Consider the following 24,382-nt stretch of genomic DNA (forward strand, 5'->3'; position numbering starts at 1 on the left):
GTTCCAACCCAGTTTGCGGACTCCGTGAAGGAGAATAAGCGGCTTCGACGCGACATTTTTAGTAAGTGCTTGAACGAACCCTTAAAAGAGTGTAGCGGAGAAGCCGGCTAACTGAGTTATGTCTGCAGGTATGCTGACGGGCCGTCCCGCGGAGGAGATGCCCGGGTATGTGGGTGATCTTCTACCCGAGCTCTCACAACTGCACGAACAAGTTCGGCAGGTGATCCAAAGTATTGCCCAGGCCTTGTGGTCATCCGTCCCCCTGCCAGCAGGCATTGGAGAGCTTGCGGAGAAGCTCAAGGGAGCATGGCGGCACTTCCGATTATGGAAGGTATCGGCCTGCCGTCAAGGTGCCAGGGAGGCCTGGGCCATGGTGAAGACGCGGTATACCAAGGCTGACCCAAACCACATGGCCGAGGTCGGACCTATGGGGCCCGATGGGAAAGAGATCCCCATTAGCTTAGTGTATGGGCAAGTAGAATTAGCCGCAAAGTATTCCCAACAGGATTGTAGGCTAGACAGCCTGCTGGATGGTATAGAAGAGGAATTTAGTCAGTCTACATGACTATGTAATTAAAGTGACATGTATAGTGCCTTCTAGCCAGATTGTAAATCATTTGTCATGGCGGACCTTTTCGCTTCAACCTTGGGACCCGATAGTCCGGAGTGTATCCGAATACCCGCTCAGTTATATAAGAACCGGGGTATGCGTGGAAACCAGGCGTAGGGGTCATTAGTGCTTGAACAGACAAGTACCCAACTAGTTATGTTATATTACATGGGTAGTAAGAAACATCTTCCAGGGAGAATAGTTCTGTTAAGGGTTCCTTTCCCTGGGTGTGCATGCCCTAAAGTGCATGTCTGGACTGCGAGAGGAGAGGCAGGCAAAAACATCTGGGGGCACATATGGAAAATAAATAAAAATCATCTTTTGTTCACCGACCGAATATTCCCTTAAGAACGCTAGCTTTCGGCTTCACCCAGTCTGAGGTACACATCCGGCTGACCCGGCAGTAACAATTGCAGAGGTGCTCCCCTTATGCCCTAGCCGAATTAACGGGAATGTAGGGCATAAATACAAGAGCCAGGCAACCCAGCTTGGCCAAAACTTAAGTCATATCGATGCATATAATGGCGAAGAAAAGGTACGTGCGGAAGAATAACACATGTGCTGGGCATGAAGCCCAGATAAATAATGAAGCTTCTGTGTAAGAAGCCCCCAGGTATAATGAGCGCGGTTAGCGCGTCAATAGTGTGCAAGCAAGGCACAAGTTGGCCCTTGAAGGCCTTGAGAAAGAATAAAAGAAAGAAAGAGAGAAAAGACAGATAATGTATATGCAAAAAATGGATAGAGGAAGGAGAGGAACATAGAGCCCGACACTAGGCGTAGAATCTTCGGAGCCTGGCTGCGTTCCATGGGTTCGGCTCAAGTCGATTATTCGATGCTACACCAAGACGGTACGCTCCACCGGTCAGAACTTCGTCAATAATGAAGGGACCTTCCCATTTGGGCTCGAGCTTGGTCTTTTTCTTCTCCGGCAGGCGTAGAACTAGCTCGCCAATGTTATAAGTTTTGGCCCGTACTTCTCTGCTTTGGTATCTTCGAGCCTGTTGCTGATAGAATGCGGAGCGGGCTTTTGCCACGTCGCGCTCCTCCTCCAGGGTGTCCAGACTGTCCTGCCGATCGAGCTCGGCTTCTCTTTCTTCGTACATGCGCACTCGAAGTGAGTCATGAATTATGTCGCAGGATAGAACCGCCTCTGCGCCGTACACCATAAAGAATGGTGTGTATCCGGTAGTACGATTTGGCGTGGTCCACAGCCCCCAGAGTACGGAGTCGAGCTCCTCTACCCAGTGCGTGTTAGACTCCTTTAAGGACCACACCAATCTGGGTTTGATGCCACTCATGATAAGACCATTTGCTCACTCAACTTGGCCATTAGTTTGTGGGTGATAGACAGAAGCATAATCGAGCTTGATGCCCATGTTGCTGCACCAGAGTTTTACCTCGTCGGCCGTGAAGTTCGTGCCGTTGTCAGTGATGATGCTGTGGGGGATGCCATAATGGTGTACAACCCCGGATATGAAGTCTATCACCCGTCCGGATTCGGCCGTTTTAACAGGTTTGGCTTCTATCCATTTGGTGAATTTATCCACCATGATCAGTAAGTATTTTTTCTTATGGGTTCACCCTTTAAGGGGTCCAACCATGTCAAGCCCCCAGACCGCGAAGGGCCAGGTAATGGGGATTGTTTGGAGGGTGGTGGGTGGCATGTGGCTTTGGTTTGCAAAAAGCTGGCAACCGACGTAGCATTGGACCAAGTCCTATGCATCTACCCGGGCCGTCAGCCAATAAAAACCTGTACGGAAGGCCTTGCTTACAAGGGCCCGGGCTGCGGCGTGGTGGCCGCCGAGTCTGGCATGAATTTCTGCCAAAAGCTTCCGCCCTTCCTCTTCGGAGATGCACCTTTGAAGGACTCCGGTAGTGCTTTTTTTTATACAGCTCTCCCTCATGGACCCTGTAGGCTTTAGATCGCCGCACTATGCAGCGTGCCTCATTTTGGTCCTCGGGATGTTCCTGCCTAGTTAGGTACGCCAGGAATGGTTCTGTCCATGGGGCGATGATGGCCATTATTACGTGGGCTGAAGGTGTTATTTCGGTGGCAGAGCCTCTGATTATGTCAGAGTGTTCGGTATCAGGCATTTTGGCCGGGTCCGGACTATTGTTACCGGTGTCCCCTTCCCATACCACAGACGGCTTAAACAACCTCTCCAAAAAGATCTTGGGGGGACCGCATCGCGTTTTGCACCGATGCAGGTGAGGATATCCGCCGTCTGATTGTTTTCCTGAGCCACATGGTGAAATTCGAGCCCCTCAAACCGAGTTGACATCTTTAGGACGGCGTTGTGATAGGCCACCATCTTCGGATCCTTGGCATCGAAGTCTCCATTTATTTGGGATATTGCGAGGTTCGAATCCCCACGCACCTCCAGGCGTTGAATGCCCATGGAAACTGCCATCCGAAGACCATGTAACAGGGCTTCGTATTCGGCTGCGTTGTTGGAGTTTCACTGGGGATGATTCCTCTGAAGGTTGTGCTGCTTCGCTCAATGCGTTTCTAGTTTAGTTCCATTTTTTGAAGAGTTTCCTCATAGATGAGGTTTAATCCACTGCCGCCGTCCATGAGTACTTTGGTGAGTCGAAAGCCATCCACAATTGGACTGAGGACCAGTGCAGCTGGTGCTCAGGCTGTTTGGAATTTAGGTTCGTCACTGGCATTGAAGGTAATAGCCATGTCACTCCATGGATTTATTGCTGCCACGTGGCAGATTTCGGCAAGGCTACTGAGTGTTCGCTTGCGCCTATTCTTTGATGCGAAGGTCTCAAAGATTGTTAATACCGTATTGTTATCCCCGGGATGGTGCTTTGTGGTAGCTGGGATGAGAAGATCCTCACCACTTTTGGCCACGTGCCGGAGTACCCAACATGCTCTAAGGCCGTGTGTTGGTATGGTATCCGTTGTACTATGAATTTTGCAGGGTCCGTTGAGCCATCCCTCCAATACGGTTCCACGCCCTCTAGAGGGTTTTTGCTTCTTTGTAATTAACTCGGGTGTCTTATGATAGGCACCCTTTTACTTCGGACTGGGTGTATATTCGGAGCCGGATTATCCCAAAATTTCGTTTCGGTTTTCCAGGCGCTTTCCATCACGCAGTACTTTCGTACTATGGATGCCAAGTCAGCGAAGCATGATATGTCACGGTGACTTATGGCATTAAGGATTCCCTTGTCCGTGCAATTATTGCGGAAAAATGAGACTGCGTCTTCCTCGCGACAGTCCTTAACCTTGTTCATCACAAGGAGGAATCTGGCCCAATAATGATGTACTGTTTCCTGGGGCTCTTGCCTGATGTGGGAAAGATCGTTTATGTTTGGGTGGGTGGGTGGATTTGAGTCCGAACCCTTACCCGATCTGAGACCCAGGGGCCGAGGAGTTTCCAATTTTGGAAGTTCAGGTTCCGGGATGTTGCCCGATAAGTCTGGCCCACCCCTAACTCTAGGTTCAGGGATTGGGTGATGTCGTCCCGTAAATGGGTATCCGGCTCGGAGAGCTCAGGAATCCAGACATAGTTAGTCCTCAAGATAGGGGAAGAATCGCCGCATTGTTCCTCCACCACCGCAATATGATGGTTGACCGGTGGAGAGTTAATCTCCCTTTGATCGGGTTTAAGCCCAATCTGATCATAGTCTGTAGCGACTCCCAAGGCGGCAATGCGATCCAAGAGCTCGTTTAGGGAAGAGAGCTCCACTGGATCCATCTGCTCGGAAAATTCCGAGCTGACGTGGAGGCTATTTTCGATGACCCGAGAAGTCATCGTCGGTGCAGCAGCTGAACGGACGGTCATGATGAAACTGCATAGCCAGAGAGTTTGGCCGACAGCCAGGGTCCCCCGGCGGTAATGTTGTTTTTAACAACGAGATGAGGCATCCTTCCTTACGGTGACAGCATAGTGGAACTCTCAATGAAAGCACGAATTTGAAGGAAATATGCCCTAGAGGCAATAATAAAGTTATTATTTATTTCCTTATATCATGATAAATGTTTATTATTCATGCTAGAATTGTATTAACCGGAAACATAATACATGTGTGAATACATAGACAAACAGAGTGTCACTAGTATGCCTCTACTTGACTAGCTCGTTAACCGAAGATGGTTATGTTTTCTAACCATGGACAAAGAGTTGTCATTTGATTAACGGGATCACATCATTAGTTGAATGATCTGATTGACATGACCCATTCCATTAGCTTAGCACCCGATCGTTTAGTGTGTTGCTATTGCTTTCTTCATGACTTATACATGTTCCTATGACTATGAGATTATGCAACTCCCGTTTGCCGGAGGAACACTTTGTGTGCTACCAAACGTCACAACGTAACTGGGTGATTATAAAGGAGCTCTACAGGTGTCTCCAAAGGTACATGTTGGGTTGGCGTATTTCGAGATTAGGATTTGTCACTCCGATTGACGGAGAGGTATCTCTGGGCCCTCTCGGTAATGCACATCACTTAAGCCTTGCAAGCATTGCAACTAATGAGTTAGTTGCGGCATGATGTATTACGGAACGAGTAAAGAGACTTGCCGGTAACGAGATTGAACTAGGTATTGGATACCGACGATCGAATCTCAGGCAAGTAACATACCGATGACAAAGGGAACAACGTATGTTGTTATGCGGTCTGATCGATAAAAGATCTTCGTAGAATTTGTAGGAACCAATATGAGCATCCAGGTTCCGCTATTGGTTATTGATCGGACACATGTCTCGGTCATGTCTACATTGTTGTCGAACCCGTAGGGTCCGCATGCTTAAGGTTTCGATGACAGTTATATTATGAGTTTATACGTTTTGATGTACCGAAGTTTGTTCGGAGTCCCGGATGTGATCACGGACATGACAAGGAGTCTCGAAATGGTCGAGACATAAAGATTGATATATTGGAAGCCTATATTTGGATATCGGAAGTGTTCCGGGTGAAATCGGGATTTTACCGGAGTACCGCGAGGTTACCGGAACCCCCCGGGAGGTATATGGGCCTTAGTGGGCCTTAGTGGGCCTTAGTGGGAGATAGGAGAGGTGGCCAGGGATGGGCCATGCGCCCCTCCCCCCCTCAGTCCGAATAGGACAAGTAGAGAGGGGGCCGGCGCCCCCTTCCTTCTCTCTCTCTTTTTCCCCCTTCACGAATCCTATTCCAACTAGGAAAGGGGGGGAGTCCTAGGGAGTAGGACTCCTCCTGGCGCGCCCTATGATGGCCGGCCGCCCCCCCCCTTTTGAGCCTTTATATACGGAGGCAAGGAGCACCCCTAGACACACAAGTTGATCCACGTGATCATATTCTTAGCCGTGTGCGGTGCCCCTTCCACCATAGTCCTCGATAATATTGTAGCAGTGCTTAGGCGAAGCCCTGTGACGGTAGAACATCAAGATCGTCACCACGCTGTCGTGCTGACGGAACTCTTCCTCGACACTTTGCTGGATCGGAGTCCGGGGATCGTCATCGAGCTGAACGTGTGCTAGAACTCGGAGGTGCCGTAGTTTCGGTGCTTGATCGGTCGGGCCGTGAAGACGTACGACTACATCAACCAAGTTAACGCTTCCGTTGTCGATCTACAAGGGTACGTAGATCACACTCTCTCATCTCGTTGCTATGCATCACCATGATCTTGCGTGTGCGTAGGAATTTTTTTGAAATTACTACGAAACCCAAAAGTGGTATCAGAGCCTAGGTTTTATGGGTCGATGTTATATGCACGAGTAGAACACAAGTGAGTTGCGGGCGATATAAGTCATACTGCTTACCAGCATGTCATACTTTGGTTCGGCGGTATTGTTGGACGAAGCGGCCCGGACCGACATTACGCGTACGCTTACGCGAGACCGGTTCTCCCGACGTGCTTTGCACAAAGGTGACTAGCGGGTGACAGTTTCTCCAATTTTAGTTGAACCGAGTGTGGCTACGCCCGGTCCTTGCGAAGGTTAAAACAGCACCAACTTGACAAACTATCGTTGTGTTTTTGATGCGTAGGTAAGATTGGTTCTTGCTTAAGCCCGTAGCAGCCACGTAAAACTTGCAACAACAAAGTAGAGGACGTCTAACTTGTTTTTGCAGGGCATGTTGTGATGTGATATGGTCAAGACATGATGCTAAATTTTATTGTATGAGATGATCATGTTTTGTAACCGAGTTATCGGCAACTGGCAGGAGCAATATGGTTGTTGCTTTATTGTATGCAATGCAATCACGCTGTAATGCTTTACTTTATCACTAAGCGGTAGCGATAGTCGTGGAAGCATAAGATTGGCGAGACGACAACGATGCTACGATGGAGATCAAGGTATCGCGCCGGTGACGATGGTGATCACGACGGTGCTTCGGAGATGGAGATCACAAGCACAAGATGATGATGGCCATATCATATCACTTATATTGATTGCATGTGATGTTTATCTTTTATGCATCTTATCTTGCTTTGATTGACGGTAGCATTATAAGATGATCTCTCACTAATTATCAAGAAGTGTTCTCCCTAAGTATGCACCGTTGTGAAAGTTCTTCGTGCTGAGACACCACATGATGATCGGGTGTGATAGGCTCTACGTTCAAATACAACGGGTGCAAAACAGTTGCGCACGCGGAATACTCAGGTTATACTTGATGAGCCAAGCATATACAGATATGGCCTCGGAACACGGAGACCGAAAGGTCGAGCGTGAACCATATAGTATATATGATCAACATAGTGATGTTCACCGATGAAACTACTCCATCTCACGTGATGATCGGACATGGTTTAGTTGATTTGGATCACGTAATCACTTAGAGGATTAGAGGGATGTCTATCTAAGTGGGAGTTCTTTAAGTAATATGATTAATTGAACCTAAATTTATCATGAACTTAGCACCTGATAGTATCTTGCTTATGTATGTTTGATTGTAGATAGATGGCCCGTGCTGTTGTTCTGTTGAATTTTAATGCGTTCCTTGAGAAAGCAAAGTTGAAAGATGATGATAGCAATTACACGGACTGGGTCCGTAACTTGAGGATTATCCTCATTGCTGCACAGAAGAATTACGTCCTGGAAGCACCGCTGGGTGCCAGGCCTGCTGCTGGAGCAACACCAAATGTTATGAATGTCTGGCAGAGCAAAGCTGATGACTACTCGATAGTTCAATGTGCCATGCTTTACGGCTTAGAACCGGGACTTCAATGACGTTTTGAACGTCATGGGGCATATGAGATGTTTCAGGAGTTGAAGTTAATATTTCAAGCTAATGCCCAGATTGAGAGATATGAAGTCTCCAATAAGTTCTATAGCTGCAAGATGGAGGAGAACAGTTCTGTCAGTGAGCATATACTCAAGATGTCTGGGTATTGTAATCACTTGATTCAATTGGGAGTTAATCTTCCGGATGATAGCGTCATTGACAGAATTCTCCAATCACTTCCACCAAGCTACAAGAGCTTCATGATGAACTATAATATGCAAGGGATGAATAAGACAATTCCTGAGCTCTTCGCAATGCTAAAGGCTGCGGAGGTAGAAATCAAGAAGGAGCATCAAGTGTTGATGGTCAACAAGACCACTAGTTTCAAGAAAAAGGGCAAAGGGAAGAAGAAGGGGAACTTCAAGAAGAACAACAAGCAAGTTGCTACTCGAGAGAAGAAACCCAAGTCTGGACCTAAGCCTGAAACTGAGTGCTTTTACTGCAAGCAGACTGGTCACTAGAAGCAGAACTGCCCCAAGTATTTGGCAGATAAGAAGGATGGCAAGGTGAACAAAGGTATATGTGATATACATGTTATTGATGTGTACCTTACTAATACTCGCAGTAGCACCTGGGTATTTGATACTGGTTCTGTTGCTAATATTTGCAACTCGAAACAGGGACTACGGGTTAAGCGAAGATTAGCTAAGGACGAGGTGACGATGCGCGTGGGAAATGGTTCCAAAGTCGATGTGATCGCGGTCGGCACGCTACCTCTACATCTACCTTCGGGATTAATATTAGACCTAAATAATTGTTATTTGGTGCCAGCGTTGAGCATGAACATTATATCTGGATCTTGTTTGATGCGAGACGGTTATTCATTTAAATCAGAGAATAATGGTTGTTCTATTTACATGAGTGGTATCTTTTATGGTCATGCATCCTTAAGGAGTGGTCTATTCTTATTGAATCTCGATAGTAGTAACACACAAATTCATAATGTTGAAACCAAAAGACGCAGAGTTGATAATGATAGTGCAACTTATTTGTGGCACTGCCGTTTAGGTCATATCGGTGTAAAGCGCATAAGAAACTCCATACTGATGGACTTTTGGAACCAATTGATTATGAATCACTTGGTACTTGCGAACTGTGCCTCATGGGCAAGATGACTAAAACGCCGTTCTCTGGTACTATGGAGAGAGCAACAGATTTATTGGAAGTCATACATACAGATGTATGTGGTCCGATGAATATTGAGGCTCGTGGCGGATATCGTTATTTTCTCACCTTCACAGATGACTTAAGCAGATATGGGTATATCTACTTAATGAAACATAAGTCTGAAACGTTTGAAAAGTTCAAAGAATTTCAGAGTGAAGTTGAAAATCATCGTAACAAGAAAATAAAATTCCTACGATCTGATCGTGGAGGAGAATATTTGAGTTACGAGTTTGATGTACATTTGAAACAATGCGGAATAGTTTCACAACTCACGCCACCCGGAACACCACAGCGTAATGGTGTGTCCGAACGTTGTAATCGTACTTTACTAGATATGGTGCGATCTATGATGTCTCTTACTGATTTAACGCTATCGTTTTGGGGTTATGCTTTAGAGACGGCCGCATTCACATTAAATAGGGCACCAACAAAATCCGTCGAGATGACGCCTTATGAACTATGGTTTGGCAAGAAACCAAAGTTGTCGTTTCTGAAAGTCTGGAGCTGCGATGCTTATGTGAAAAAGCTTCAACCTGATAAGCTCGAACCCAAATCGGAGAAATGTGTCTTCATAGGATATCCAAAGGAGACTATTGGATACACCTTCTATCACAGATCCGAAGGCAAGACTTTTGTTGCTAAATTCATAAACTTTCTGGAGAAGGAGTTTCTCTCGAAAGAAGTGAGTGGGAGGAAAGTAGAACTTGACGAGGTAACTGTACGTACTCCCTTATTGGAAAGTAGTACATCACAGAAACCTGTTTCTGTGACACCTACACCAATTAGTGAGGAAGCTAATGATAATGATCATGGAACTTCAGAACAAGATACTACTGAACCTCGTAGATCAACCAGAGTAAGATCCGCGCCAGAGTGGTACGGTAATCCTGTTCTGGAAGTCATGCTACTAGATCATGATGAACCTACGAACTATGAAGAAGCGATGGTGAGCCCAGATTCCGCAAAGTGGCTTGAAGCCATGAAATCTGAGATGGGATCCATGTATGAGAACAAAGTGTGGACTTTGGTTGCTTGCCCAATGATCGGCAAGCAATTGAGAATAAATGGAACTTCAAGAACAAGACTGACGCTGACGGTAATATTACTGTCTACAAAGCTTGACTTGTCACAAAAGGGTTTCGGCAAGTTCAAGGGATTGACTATGATGAGACCTTCTCACCCGTAGCGATGCTTAAGTCTGTCCGAATCATGTTAGCAATTGCCGCATTTTATGATTATGAAATTTGGCAGATGGATGATAAAACTGCATTCCTGAATGGATTTCTGGAAGAAGAGTTGTATATGATGCAACCAGAAGGTTTTGTCGATCCAAAGGGAGCTAACAAAGTGTGCAAGCTCCAGCGATCCATTTATGGACTGGTGCAAGCCTCTCGGAGTTGGAATAAACGCTTTGATAGTGTGATCAAAGCATTTGGTTTTATACAGACTTTTGGAGAAGCCTGTATTTACAAGAAAGTGAGTGGGAGCTCTGTAGCATTTCTGATATTATATATGGATGACATATTACTAATTGGAAATGACATAGAATTTCTGGATAGCATAAAGGGATACTTGAATAAGAGTTTTTCAATGAAAGACCTCGGTGAAGCTGCTTACATATTAGGCATTAAGATCTACTAGTCGTCAACCCGTGCATTCGCACGGGCCGGTTATCTAATATTTAATTTCAAATCTATATTATGAAGAATATGGTTTCTTTTATGAATAACTACAGTTGAGATGTTTGTGAAGCATATACATTTATAGACATTGGTATTTACAAAAGATATGTATATGCTACAACCATTATCTATTAAGTTGCTCAAAATTCATTGTATGAAGATGCAATTATGCGTGAAGGATTTCCCTAATAATATGTTTGTTGGTCTCATTTGGGAAGGATGTGGAGCCATCGAATGCATTACTTACTTTATTACGCATAGGTGTGACATTTTATGAAGGTAACTATTTAGAATATGTTTAAACCACACAAAATTTGGTTAGTGGATCAATTTGATTGCAATTTCCCTAAATATTTTTCATGTATGCTAGTATATCTTCAATGATATATGATCATGCAATTTAAAACTCAAACTGGCATATTGTAGTAAATGCATGGCACATATAAAATGCGCAGGTAAACTTCTCTAACTTTGAATATTAATATATAGCAAAGTTTTCGACATGGTCGAGTGATAATGCACGGTAACCGAGAATTTTTACGAAAAACTTTTTCATAATCACATAACTTTAGAATTTTTTGAACATCCTATATGCTTGATATCAAATATAAATGGAAAATACTGTTAATTGTGCCTATTTATGTTGAAAACGTCGTTAAATATTTTTCATCATGTAATAACTAATTTGATCGAAGTTCTTCTAAGAATAGAGTTCATAATTTTATATATGCTTATATTCCCTTGAAAAAACATATAATATACGCAGCTGTTTAAACAATAGTTAGTTCTAGAAATCCATATTGACTAATGTCTTAGAAATTTGATTGTTAAATAGTATAAAAAAGAGTATAAGATATAGTCCTTGATAAAATGGTCAATTAAAAATGAATACCTTATGAAAACTTGATAAAAACATACCAGCATGATCAAACATCCAACAACAGTATTATCCTTTGGCTACCTAAGAAAAATAAGACAAATTAGAAGGCATATAAGAGCTTAACACGATTCATGTGATGTGAGATAAAAAAGGATTGAGGGAATCAAGCTGGTTACGGAATTAGGTGTGGCCTATTTCCATCAAAACAAAACTAAGTTCCCCATGCCCGAATTCAAAAACTGATTGTAGTACTGACAAATACATATTAAGTACGTAGATGAGTTTAGAACCATCTTCTAATGATGTGATAATTAATCAATGCACATCCCTGAAACAGTCCGAGTGAGCCATGTTGTGTTCTACGTACATAGAGTCCAGAAAAAATAATTTAATTATTTACACATGAAATATATGCATGCACTTTAGTCTAGAAGCAAACACAAATCAAAAGAAACATAATGTGTTTTACTTCAAATATGAAAGACTGGTACAATAGAACAAACCTCCTGTTGGCCAAGCACTAACATGATTGAAGGTATCTATTACTCTGATCTCAATAAACTACCAAATTTGAATCTAGCCACTACCATGCAGATTGCATGCGTTAAACTAAAGCATGTATAAATCTTCAGGAATAAAACGATCATCACTCGTAGTCTTGTAGACGATAACAATCCACCGAGAACACGCTCGCACTCATTGAATTGACCATGTTCTTCCAAAAACTGATTGTGATAGTCACAAAAAAGATATCTAGCTAGTACGTAGATGAGGTTAGAGCCATCTCCTAATGATGTGATAATTAATCAACGCACATCCCCGAAACAGTCCCAGTGAGCCATCTGTTGTGTTTTACGTACATAGAAGTCAGAAGAAAATAATGAAGTTATTCACACATGATATATATGCATGCACTCTAGTCTAGAAGCAAGAACAAATCAAAAGAAACAGAATGTGTTTTACTTCAAATATGAAAGACTGGTACAATAGAACAAACCTCCTGTTGGCCAAGCACTCACATGATTGAAGGTACCTGTTACATTGATCTCAATAAACTCCCAAATTTGAATCTAGCCACTGCCATGCAGATTGCATGCATTAAACTGAAGCATGTATAAATCTTCAGGAATAAAACGATCATCGCTCGTAGTCTTGTAGACGATAACAATCTACCAAGAACACAATCGCAATCATTGAATTGACCAAGTTCTTCAAAAACTGATTGTGATAGTAAGAAAAAAGATATCTAGCTAGTACGTAGATGAGGTTAGAGCCATCTCCTAATGATGTGATAATTAATCAATGCACATCCCCGAAACAGTCCCAGTGAGCCATTTGTTATGCTTTACGTACATAGAAGTCAGAAGAAAACAATGAAGTTATTTACACATGATATATATGCATGCACTCTAGTCTAGAAGCAAGAACAAATCAAAAGAAACATAGTGTGTTGTACTTCAAGTATGAAAGACTGGTGCAATAGAACAAACCTCCTGTTGGCCAAGCACTCACATGATTGAGGGTATCTATTACCCAGATCTCAATAAACTTCCAAATTTCAAAACGCAGCCACTGCCATGCAGATTGCATTTGCATGCATATAACTGAAGCATCTATAAATCTTCAGGAATAAGAAAACCGTCGCTCATAGTCTCGTGGCTAGATTATCAGAATCCACCGAGAACACGCTCGCAGTCGTTGAATCGGCCAAGTTCTTCCCTGCCGTACTAAGAAATATGTGCATGTACAGGCTAGCTAGATTCAACCAAGCATGTAACGTCAGAAGTCTCTATGGCAAAGTACTGTGTCCTTCGTGTGCGTCTGTTTTGCGAAACTGATCTAAGGGATTTGCATTGTATACCTAAGTCTTCCAGCGGAATAGATCGAGCAGCTTGCTAGCTTCTGTACATGCATGTATTTTAGATATAGTTTCATCTGACTGGCAACACCAATCCGCTGGGCCTCTATGCCTCATGCATGCGTATCTTGGTGAAGCACTCGGCTGCGTTGTCGAGTCTCGGCTGCGCCAATATAGGGCGACTGCTTTGGACTGCGCACAAATAGATCGAGCAGCTTGCTACCTCTTGTGTACATACGTGTATTTTGCATATAGTTTCATCTAGCTCGCAACACCAATTAGTTGGGCCTCAATGCCTCATACGTGCGTATCTTGGTGAAGCACTCGGCTGTGTCGTCGAGGCTGGGATGGCGCCAATATTGGGCGACTACTTTGGACATACCTGCGTATCTCGGTGAAGCACTGGGCTGCGTCGTCGAGTCTGGGACTGCGCTAATATTGGGCGACTACTTTGAACTGCGCACAAATAGATTGAGCAGCTTGCTAGCTTCTGTACATATGTGTATCTTGCATATAGTTTCATCTAACTCGCAACACCAATCGGTTGGGCCTCAATGCCTCATACGTGCCTATCTCGGTGAAGCACTCGGATGAGTCGTCGAGGCTGGGATTGCGCCAATATTGGGCGACTGCTTTGGACTGTGCACGACAACATTGGTAATCAAAAATCAAAGTGGCGGACCTTATCAATCATGCGGAGGCGGGCATTGAGGGCAGGCATGAATGAGCTAGGGTTCGGTTGCATGTCTACATGGGTACTCCGAGAGGAAAATCCTTTGGCAACGGCAGCCCTAGCCTCGGTTTTCTTTAATTTATTGATTATTGATGGACGACCTGAACATGATGCATAGGAATAAGCTTTTTGAGCATACCTGATCCATGACCCAATCTTCTTGCATCAAACAATGGACCTTTTTGTATGGGAGAACAGAGAGACGATGGTAATGGAATTATTTTCAATGATAGAAGGGAGCGACAGTTTCCTACCACAGTCCACAAGATTTGCTTTGGAAGCAGAAGAGGCAGAGATTCGCCGCCTGTCGTGTTGTACATGTATTTTGATTGGCTGATTGAGTTAGAAGGCTTGGGGCAGCCATGGCGGTGACGTACATGGGCGTGAGAAGCAAAGCCTGACTTGATCGATCGAAGGCTTGGGCGGCCATGGCGTGGCCGCATACATGGGACGTGAGGAAAGATATTGGGACATGAGGGGAGATATTGGAAGTGTTTTCTTTATTTTGCTAACCTAGAGGAGATATTTGGAGAGGGGAGTCGTGAGAGATTGTGAGATATTTGGAGATGGGAGTCGTGAGAGATTGGGAGAGAGGAGCAGAACGCATGTTTATTTTTTTATTAAGGTGGAAACTGGTAGGATTGATCTACGCCGTAATAATTTGGCCCCACCAGATCAACGACCCCTAATTACTAATTAACGTGAGAATTTCTATGGAGTCAGCAATTAGTATAGGTATAGATAGATAGATATAGATATAGATAGATCAAGACGCTTAATTGGACTTTCACAAAGCACATACCTTGACAAAGTTTTGAAGAGGTTCAAGATGGATCAAGCAAAGAAAGGGTTCTTGCCTGTGTTACAAGGTGTGAAGTTGAGTCAGACTCAATGCCCGACCACTGCAGAAGATAGAGAGAAAATGAAAGATGTTCCCTATGCTTCAGCCATAGGCTCTATCATGTATGCAATGATGTGTACCAGACCTGATGTGTGCCTTGCTATAAGTCTAGGAGGGAGGTACCAAAGTAATCCAGGAGTGGATCACTAGACAGCGGTCAAGAACATCCTGAAGTACCTGAAAAGGAATAAGGATATGTTTCTCGTATATGGAGGTGACAAAGAGCTCATCGTAAACGGTTACGTTGATGCAAGCTTTGACACTGATCCGGACGATTCTAAATCGCAAACCGGATATGTATTTACATTAAACGGTGGAGCTGTCAGTTGGTGCAGTTCTAAACAAAGCGTCGTGGCGGGATCTACATGTGAAGCGGAGTACATAGCTGCTTCGGAAGCAGCAAACGAAGGAGTCTGGATGAAGGAGTTCACATTCGATCTAGGTGTCATACCTAGTGCATCGGGTCCTATGAAAATCTTTTGTGACAATACTGGTGCCATTGCCTTGGCGAAGGAATCCAGATTTCACAAGAGAACCAAGCACATCAAAAGACGCTTCAATTCCATCCGGGATCTAGTCCAGGTGGGAGACATAGAGATTTGCAAGATACATACGGATCTGAATGTAGCAGACCCATTGACTAAGCCTCTTCCACGAGCAAAACATGATCAGCACCAAGGCTCCATGGGTGTTAGAATCATTACTGTGTAATCTAGATTATTGACTCTAGTGCAAGTGGGAGACTGAAGGAAATATGCCCTAGAGGCAATAATAAAGTTATTGTTTATTTCCTTATATCATGATAAATGTTTATTATTCATGCTAGAATTGTATTAATCGGAAACATAATACATGTGTAAATACATAGACAAACAGAGTTGTCACTAGTATGCCTCTACTTGACTAGCTCGTTAACCAAAGATGGTTATGTTTCCTAACCATGGACAAAGAGTTGTCATTTGATTAACGGGATCACATCATTAGTTGAATGATCTGATTGACATGACCCATTCCATTAGCTTAGCATCCGATCATTTAGTGTGTTGCTATTGCTTTCTTCATGACTTATACATGTTCCTATGACTATGAGATTATGCAACTCCCGTTTGCCGGAGGAACACTTTGTGTGCTACCAAATGTCACAAGTAACTGGGTGATTATAAAGGAGCTCTACAGGTGTCTCCAAAGGTACATGTTGGGTTGGCGTATTTCGAGATTAGGATTTGTCACTCCAATTGACGGAGAGGTATCTCTGGGCCCTCTCGGTAATGCACATCACTTAAGCCTTGCAAGCATTGCAACTAATGAGTTAGTTGCAGGATGATGTATTACAGAACGAGTAAAGAGACTTGCCAGTAACGAGATTGAACTAGGTATTGGATACCGACGATCGAATCTCGGGCAAGTAACATACCGATGACAAAGGGAACAATGTATGTTGTTATGCGGTCTGACCGATAAAAGATCTTCGTAGAATATGTAGGAGCCAATATGAGCATCCAGGTTCCGCTATTGGTTATTGATCGGAGACATGTCTCGGTCATGTCTACATTGTTCTCAAACCCGTAGGGTCCGCACGCTTAAGGTTTCGATGACAGTTATATTATGAGTTTATATGTTTTGATGTACCGAAGTTTGTTCGGAGTCCCGGATGTGATCACGGACATGACGAGGAGTCTCGAAATGGTCGAGACATAAAGATTGATATATTGGAAGCCTATATTTGGATATCGGAAGTGTTCCGGGTGAAATTGGGATTTTACCGGAGTACCGGGAGGTTACCGGAACCCCCCGGGAGGTATATGGGCCTTAGTGGGCCTTAGTGGGAGATAGGAGAGGTGGCCAGGGATGGGCCATGCGCCCCTCCCCCCTTAGTCCGAATAGGACATGGAGAGAGGGGGCCGGCGCCCCCTTCCTTCTCTCTCTCTTTTTCCCCCTTCACGAATCCTATTCCAACTAGGAAAGGGGGGAGTCCTACTCCCGCAGGGAGTAGGACTCATCCTGGCGCGCCCTATGATGGCCGGCCGGCCCCCCTTTTGAGCCTTTATATACGGAGGCAAGGAGCACCCCTAGACACACAAGTTGATCCACGTGATCATATTCTTAGCCGTGTGCGGTGCCCCCTTCCACCATAGTCCTCGACAGTATTGTAGCAGTGCTTAGGCGAAGCCCTGCGACGGTAGTACATCAAGATCGTCACCATGCCGTCGTGCTGACGGAACTCTTCCCCGACACTTTGCTGGATCGGAGTCCGGGGATCATCATCGAGCTGAACGTGTGCTAGAACTCGGAGGTGCCGTAGTTTCGGTGCTTGATCGGTCGGGCCATGAAGACATACGACTACATCAACCAAGTTAACGCTTCCGTTGTCGATCTACAAGGGTACGTAGATCACACTCTCTCATCTCATTGCTATGCATCACCATGATCTTGCATGTGCGTAGGAAATTTTTTGAAATTACTATGAAACCCAACACAGTGTCGGGGTCAAAACCGGCGAATCTTGGGTAGGGGGTCCCGAACTATGCGTCTAGGCGGATGGTAACAGGAGATGGGGGACATGATGTTTTTACCCAGGTTCTGGCCCTCTTGATGGAGGTAAAACCCTACTCCTCCTTGAATGATCTTGATGATATGAGTATTACAAGAGTTGATCTACCACGAGATCGAAGAGGCTAAACGCTAGAAGCTAGCATATGGTATGATTGTTGTTCTTGGTCCTACGGACTAAACCCTCTGGTTTATATAGACACTTGAGGGGGCTAGGGTTACACAGAGTTAGTTACAAGGAAGGAGATCTCCATATCCGTATTGCCAAGCTTGCCTTCCACGCCAAGGAGAGTCCCATCCGGACACGGGACAAAGTCTTCAATCTTGTATCTTCATAGTCCAACAGTCCGGCCAAAGGATATAATCCGGCTGTCCGGATACCCCCTAATCCAGGACTCCCTCAATGGCCATGCCAAAACTTCTCGTGGACGGCCGACAAGGACGAGTGGAGGCACGCATGGGAGGTGCTCGGGAGGGCGCCATGGTTCTTCGTGCATGCTCGAGCAGCGAGCTCCTCTCGCTGGGACGCAGCGTAGAAGATGGAGATCGGGCTCCTGGACGCTGCTGCGTGCATGAATGGATGGGAGATGGGGACCTCTGGCCGGACGGCGCTCCAGCGGGCGAGGCGGTGGCATGAGTCAGGAGGCGGCTCGGCTTTGGGAGGAGGCACGCTGCGAAGGCACGCCTCGCGGTCCACCAAATGGAGCAGGGGAGGCGCATGGGGAAACACAGCGAGGAGAAGGGAGCAGAGGTGCGCGACTTGGGAAGGCAAGCGGGAAGGTCAGTGGGTGCCAGCGGCAGCGGCGACTCGCCGGCCAACGGGGCGCCATGGCCGCCTGAAGAGGCTGCGACAGGGGGTCGGGCGAGGCCGGGGCGGCGCTATCGAGAACTGGACGAGGGGAGAGAGGAAGATGGGGACGAGCGGGATCGAGAGGGGTGGTGAAGAAAGGAGATCGAGGGAGAGAAGGGATGGGGATCGAGCTGCGTGCGCCCCTCTCCTGAGCAATGTGCGTGTGTGGCGCGGTGGAAGGGAACGAGAAGGAGGGAGACTGGTGTGGCAGCGGCCTCAGGAACGAGAGGGAGAGATGGGATCGAGCTGCGTGGCTAGGTTAAGTGAGGGGTTCGGCTGGGCCTTGGCCTTGGGCCAGCGCGGGAGGTAGGGAGGCCCCAGTGGGCTGCGGCGCTGTGGAGAGCAGCTGGGCCTCGGCTAGAACTCTCCTCCTCTGTTGTTTCCTCTTATTCATTTATACGAAATAAATGGAACTTGCATAAATGTGCAGAGAGGTAGAAGTGGAATTAGGGAGAGAAAAAATAGTTTCGGAGTCCTTAGAATGTGGTCAATTAAAGAAAAGCGGTGTGAGGATTTTACAGACTATAAATTTAAACATGTTCGAATTTAATCCAAACATGCATGAATTTATAACCTAACCAAACCGAACCCAAATGGGCTTAAATTTTATAGGATCACCCTACATAATAAATATGATTTATGGGCAAAAGATGAGCCTTTATTTGAGCAATTCTATTTGCAACTCAAATAAATAGAGAAAAGGGAAAGAAGGAAGTGGCATAGGGATTTGAAACTTGGGTGAATCCAAGTTGGAAGTGAGCATGGGGTTGCTGGAAGGATCAAGGAAGACAAGAAGTTGCAATGCACATGAGCAACTAAATTAAACAAACACAACAATGATATGGAGAAGATGCATGATGCAAAATAAAATAAAACAGACATCACAAGTGAGCAAGCACGCATGAACATGATGGATGCAGATGCACATGGCAACATACATGAAGATGGAATGCCAAGGTGAGAATAAAAGATAACACAAGCATGATGATGCAACAAACAATAAAAACACACGACAACAAGGAGAAACATGGAAGGCGTCTGGAGCATCGGTCTCGGGGCATCACAGGATCTTACTCTGGTTGACCTACGAGGTTCGGTAGTAACTTGATCTGAAGCTTCATGATCAACATCATTAGCTTCCTCACTAATTGGTGTAGTTGTCACAGGAACCAGTTTCTGTGATAAACTACTTTCCCATAAGGGAGCAGGTACAGTTAACTCATCAAGTTCTACTTTCCTCCCTGTCGATGTCAAAACCGGCGGATCTCGGGTAGGGGGTCCCGAACTGTGCGTCTAAGGCAGATGGTAACAGGAGGCAGGGGACACGATGTTTACCTAGGTTCGGGCCCTCTTGATGGAGGTAATACCCTACGTCCTGCTTGATTGTTCTTGATGATATGAGTATTACAAGAGCTGATCTACCACAAGATCGTAGAGGCGAACCCTAGAAGCTAGCCTATGCTATGATTGTATGTTGTCCTACGGACTAAACCCTCCGGTTTATATAGACACCGGAGGGGGCTAGGGTTACACAGAGTAGGTTACAAGGGAGGAGATCTACATATCCGTATTGCCAAGCTTGCCTTCCACGCCAAGGAAAGTCCCATCCGGACATGGGACGAAGTCTTCAATCTTGTATCTTCATAGTCCAACAGTTCGGCCAAAGGATATAGTCCGGCTGTACGGAGACCCCCTAATACAGGACTCCCTCAGTAGCCCCTGAACCAGGCTTCAATGACAATGAGTCCGGCGCGCAGTTTTGTTTTCGGCATTGCAAGGCGGGTTCTTCTCCAAATTCTGAATATCTGCTAAGTAGTGCCCGGCTCCCCATAAATGTTGCACTTCTTGGCTTCTGCTCCCAATAAGGGCTATCTTCCACGTGGCGAGTGAATGCGAGGAGCCAGGAGTTTTTACATTCACCCCCCTAGCCAGGTAAATAAATCGTCTATTGAAGGGATGGGGATTCTTAGATCCAATCCACACCATCCTCCCACGGTGAGAGTCCATCAGAGCGCGCTCGGGAAAATCCATTCCATCATGGCCGGCCATCGCAGCTCCTCCTCCCGCTCCTGTAGCCCTGAGCCCGGTGATTGGGAGAAGTGTTCCGTCCCGCACAGCCGATTAGTAGAGTTACAGACCCAGGGATTTCTTCCTCCAGCGTATATGGTCCCCATCTGAGCCGGGCTCGCCACCTATAATGGCGGGGAGCAAGCGGAGAGCTTCCTGAATCACTCCAAGGGGGAGCGGGTATGCCTTGTCCCTTACTTACTAAGGGGAATCGGATTTCTAATTCATTCATTCCTCCGCGGGCTCTTGGAGTTTTATGACCTCCAGTTGCAGAATTTCACCCCTGCTTCCATATTACACATCACCGGTTATGTTGCCCTCTGTGAGCTACTTCTGGGCTGCGAGGCTCATTTCGAGTTGTGGAAGAGGCTATTCTGCCTTGTGCCCCCCCACAGGAGGGGTCACTTTATCAAGTGGGCGGAGCCGAAATATGGCGCATCGCCGAGACCGGATACCTGTCCGGTACCCCGAAGAAGACGTCCGAAGACTGGCCTTCGGAGTGGTTTTACATGGAGGACGTCCCCCTTCCGGACCCTGTTCGGAGGGGTCTTCCCGAGTTCAACAATGCTCCTCTGAAGAAACGCCAAAGTTGGTGCTCGTGGAGCCCCCAGGAGGAAGACAACGGAGAAGTCCTTTACCTGATGGACCGGATTAAAGTGCTGGCTCAATCAGGATTGACAATAATCGAGGTTATGTCAATATGCATAATGCGGGGGGTGCAGCCGCTTCAATATCGAGGGCACTCCCTGTGGTGTTTTAACGGGGAAGATGATGCCACCGGCTGCGGGCGTAAGGGACCGGACTCCGCTGCTGCTTTAGCAAAAATTATGTCCGAGTTGTTCAAGGGAGAGGAAGAGGAGTTCATCTTTACTAAGCCACGGGATGGATTCTCCATGTACAACCCTCCAAGTTGGGCGAGTTGTCACTTTTTACTCCCAACCTTTCCGCATTCTTCGTCGTAGATACTCACCTTGCCATTTCACGGCAGGAAGTGCGAAAAGCTGTAAGGGAGGTCAACAGCCCACCTCCACAACCGGAGGACCCTGGCCGGGCCCTCGATCCCGGACTCGAAGACGATCCGGACATATTCGTGGAGTTGATAGACAGGCAATTCTATCAATTGAGCTGCGATGACGCCATGGTGGCCATAACGGCCGACTATCCTGGACTACTCCCTTCATCGCACGTAAGAAAAAACCGAAGTCCCAACTCCCAAAAAGGATCCCCTTTTATGCACTTCACCTACCGTACACACACGGTGTTTTACAAGGAAGGCCTTCGGGACGCCGTGCCGAACCAGCAGCAACTCGCCAACAAGGGGCACCGAAGCCGGGTAGGCCAAAAAGGAAGGCGGTCAGGACGAAGACACCGGCGCAGAGGTATGACACAAAACCTCGCTCCGTGGTTGTCATCTTTCTTAAAATACAATAACGTCCAGGTTTCCTAGTAGAAAAAATGCTCGCCGGACTATATCCGGAGAGGTTGCCGATCACGCCTCGACCAGTCGGGCTCCAGGGCCAGACACAGAGGTGGAAGCTAATGCAGGGCAGACGCTGGATATTCCTCCTATAGAGGATGCAGACAGATTATCTGCTACAAATTCCGAAGTGGAGAGCGACATGAATCACAGGCGTCGCCGGGCTGTACTCCGTGACGCTTGTTTCTCCCAAGAGGCGTTCTATGCCTTCAACTCAGGAGATGCGTACACATGTGCTGCTGCCGGAGCCACGGACCAGTATGTAAAGGATATACGGGTAGGAAAATTGGATGATTATGTATATCAGTAGCCCCTGAGACTTGAAGCAGTTGACGCAACTGATTTAAGGATCATTATTTGTGCAGGTTCTTACAGAGAAGAATTCCTGACTGTCTCAAGAGCTGGAAGAGTGCAAGGCCTAGCTAGGGGCCGCTGTTGCCGCATTGAAAGAGTCCGAGAAGGGCCCCTCTGGTAATACTTGTTTCCATTGCAAAGAATACAGGTACCAGGTAGTATACGACATGCATGCAAATCTAACAATAGAAGTTGCAGATGACCCCGGAGTGAATCCGGAAGCCGTGGCGGTCAACGCGGCACATGCTGATCGACAGCGAGATGCTGGCGAGTACGTGCTTACGCGAGTCAGGGAGGAGAAAAATAACCTCCAAGACGCCAATATCCGGCTGGGCGTGGAACTGAAAGATGTCCGAGCCCAGCTTGCGGACTCCGTGAAGGAGAATAAGCGGCTTCGGCGCGGCATTTTTAGTAAGTGCTTGAACGAACTTTTAAAGGAGTTCAGCGAAGAAGCCGGCTAACAGAGTTATGTCTGCAGGTATGCTGACGGGTTGTCCCGCGGAGGAGATGCCCGGGTCTTCGGGTGATCTTCTACCAGAGCTCTCACAACTGCACGAGCAAGTTTGGCAGGTGATGTAGGGTATTGCCCAAGCCTTGTGGCCATCCACGCCCCCGCTAGGAGGCATAGGGGAGCTTATAGAGAAGCTCAAGGGAGCGCGGCGACGCTTCCGATTATGGAAGATATCCGCCTGCCGACAAGGTGCAAGGGAAGCCTGGGCTATGGTGAAGAGGCGATATACCAAAGCGGACCCAAACCACATGGCCGAGGTCAGACCTGTGGGGCCCGATGGGAAAGTGATCCCCGTCAGTTTAGTGTGTGATCAAGTAGAATTAGCCGCAAAGTATTCCCAATAGGATTGTAGGCTAGACAGCCTGTTGGATGGTATAGAAGAAGAATTTATCAGTCTTAGTGACTGTGTACTTCAAGTGACATATGTAATGTCCCTAGCTGGATTGTAAATCATTTGTCATGGCGGACCATTTCGCTTCGACCTCTGGACCCGATAGTCTGGAGTGTATCCGAATACCCGCTCAGTTATGTAAAAACCGGGGTATGCATGCAAACCAGGCGTAGGGGTCATAAGTGCTTGAACAGACAAGTACCCAACTAGCTATGTTATATTACATGGGTAGTAAGAAACATCTTCCAGGTAGAATAGTTCCGTTAAGGGTTCCTTTCCCTGGGTACACATGCCCTAATATGCATGTCCGAACTGTGAAAAGAGACGCAAGTTATAAACATCTGGGGGCATGTGTCAAATTTAAATAAAATTCATCTTTTATTCACCAACTGAATATTCCCTTAAGAACGCTAGCTTTCGGCTTCAACCAGTCTGAGGTATACATCCGGCTGACCCGGAAGTAACAATCGTAGAGGTGCTCCCCTTATGCCCTAGCCAAATTAACAGGAACGTAGGGCATAAATACAAGAGCCAGGCAACCCAGCTTGGCCAAAACTTAAGTCATATCGATGCATATAATGGCGAAAAAAGGTACATGCGGAAGAATAACACATGTGCGGGGCATAAAGCCGGGAAAAATAATTAGATTAAGCTTCTGTATAAGAAGCCCCCAGGTATAATGGGCGCGGCTAGCGCGTCAATATTGTGTAACCAAGACACAAATTTAGCCCTTTAGGGCCTTGAAGAGAATAATAAAAAAAGAAAGAGAGAAAAGAAAGATATGCAAAAAATTGACAGAGGTGAGGAGACAAACACAGAGTCCGGCGCTAGGCATAGAATCTTTGGAGTCTAGCTGCGTTCCATGGGTTTGGCTCGAGTCGATTATCCGATGCATCCTGTAGACGGTATGCTCCGCCGGTCAGAACCTGGTCAATAATGAAGGGACCTTCCCATTTGGGCTTGAGCTTGTTCTTTTTCTTCTCCGGCAGGCGTAGAACTAGTTCGCCAATGTTATAGGTTTTGGACCGTACTTCTCTGCTTTGATACCTTCGAGTCTATTGCTGATAGAATGCGCAACGGGCTTTTGCCATGTCGCGCTCCTCCTCCAGGGCGTCCAAACTGCCCTG

The sequence above is a fragment of the Triticum urartu genome, chromosome 7A (assembly GCF_056163025.1).
Source record: "Triticum urartu cultivar PI428250 chromosome 7A, HENAU_Tu73, whole genome shotgun sequence".
NCBI lineage: Eukaryota > Viridiplantae > Streptophyta > Magnoliopsida > Poales > Poaceae > Triticum > Triticum urartu.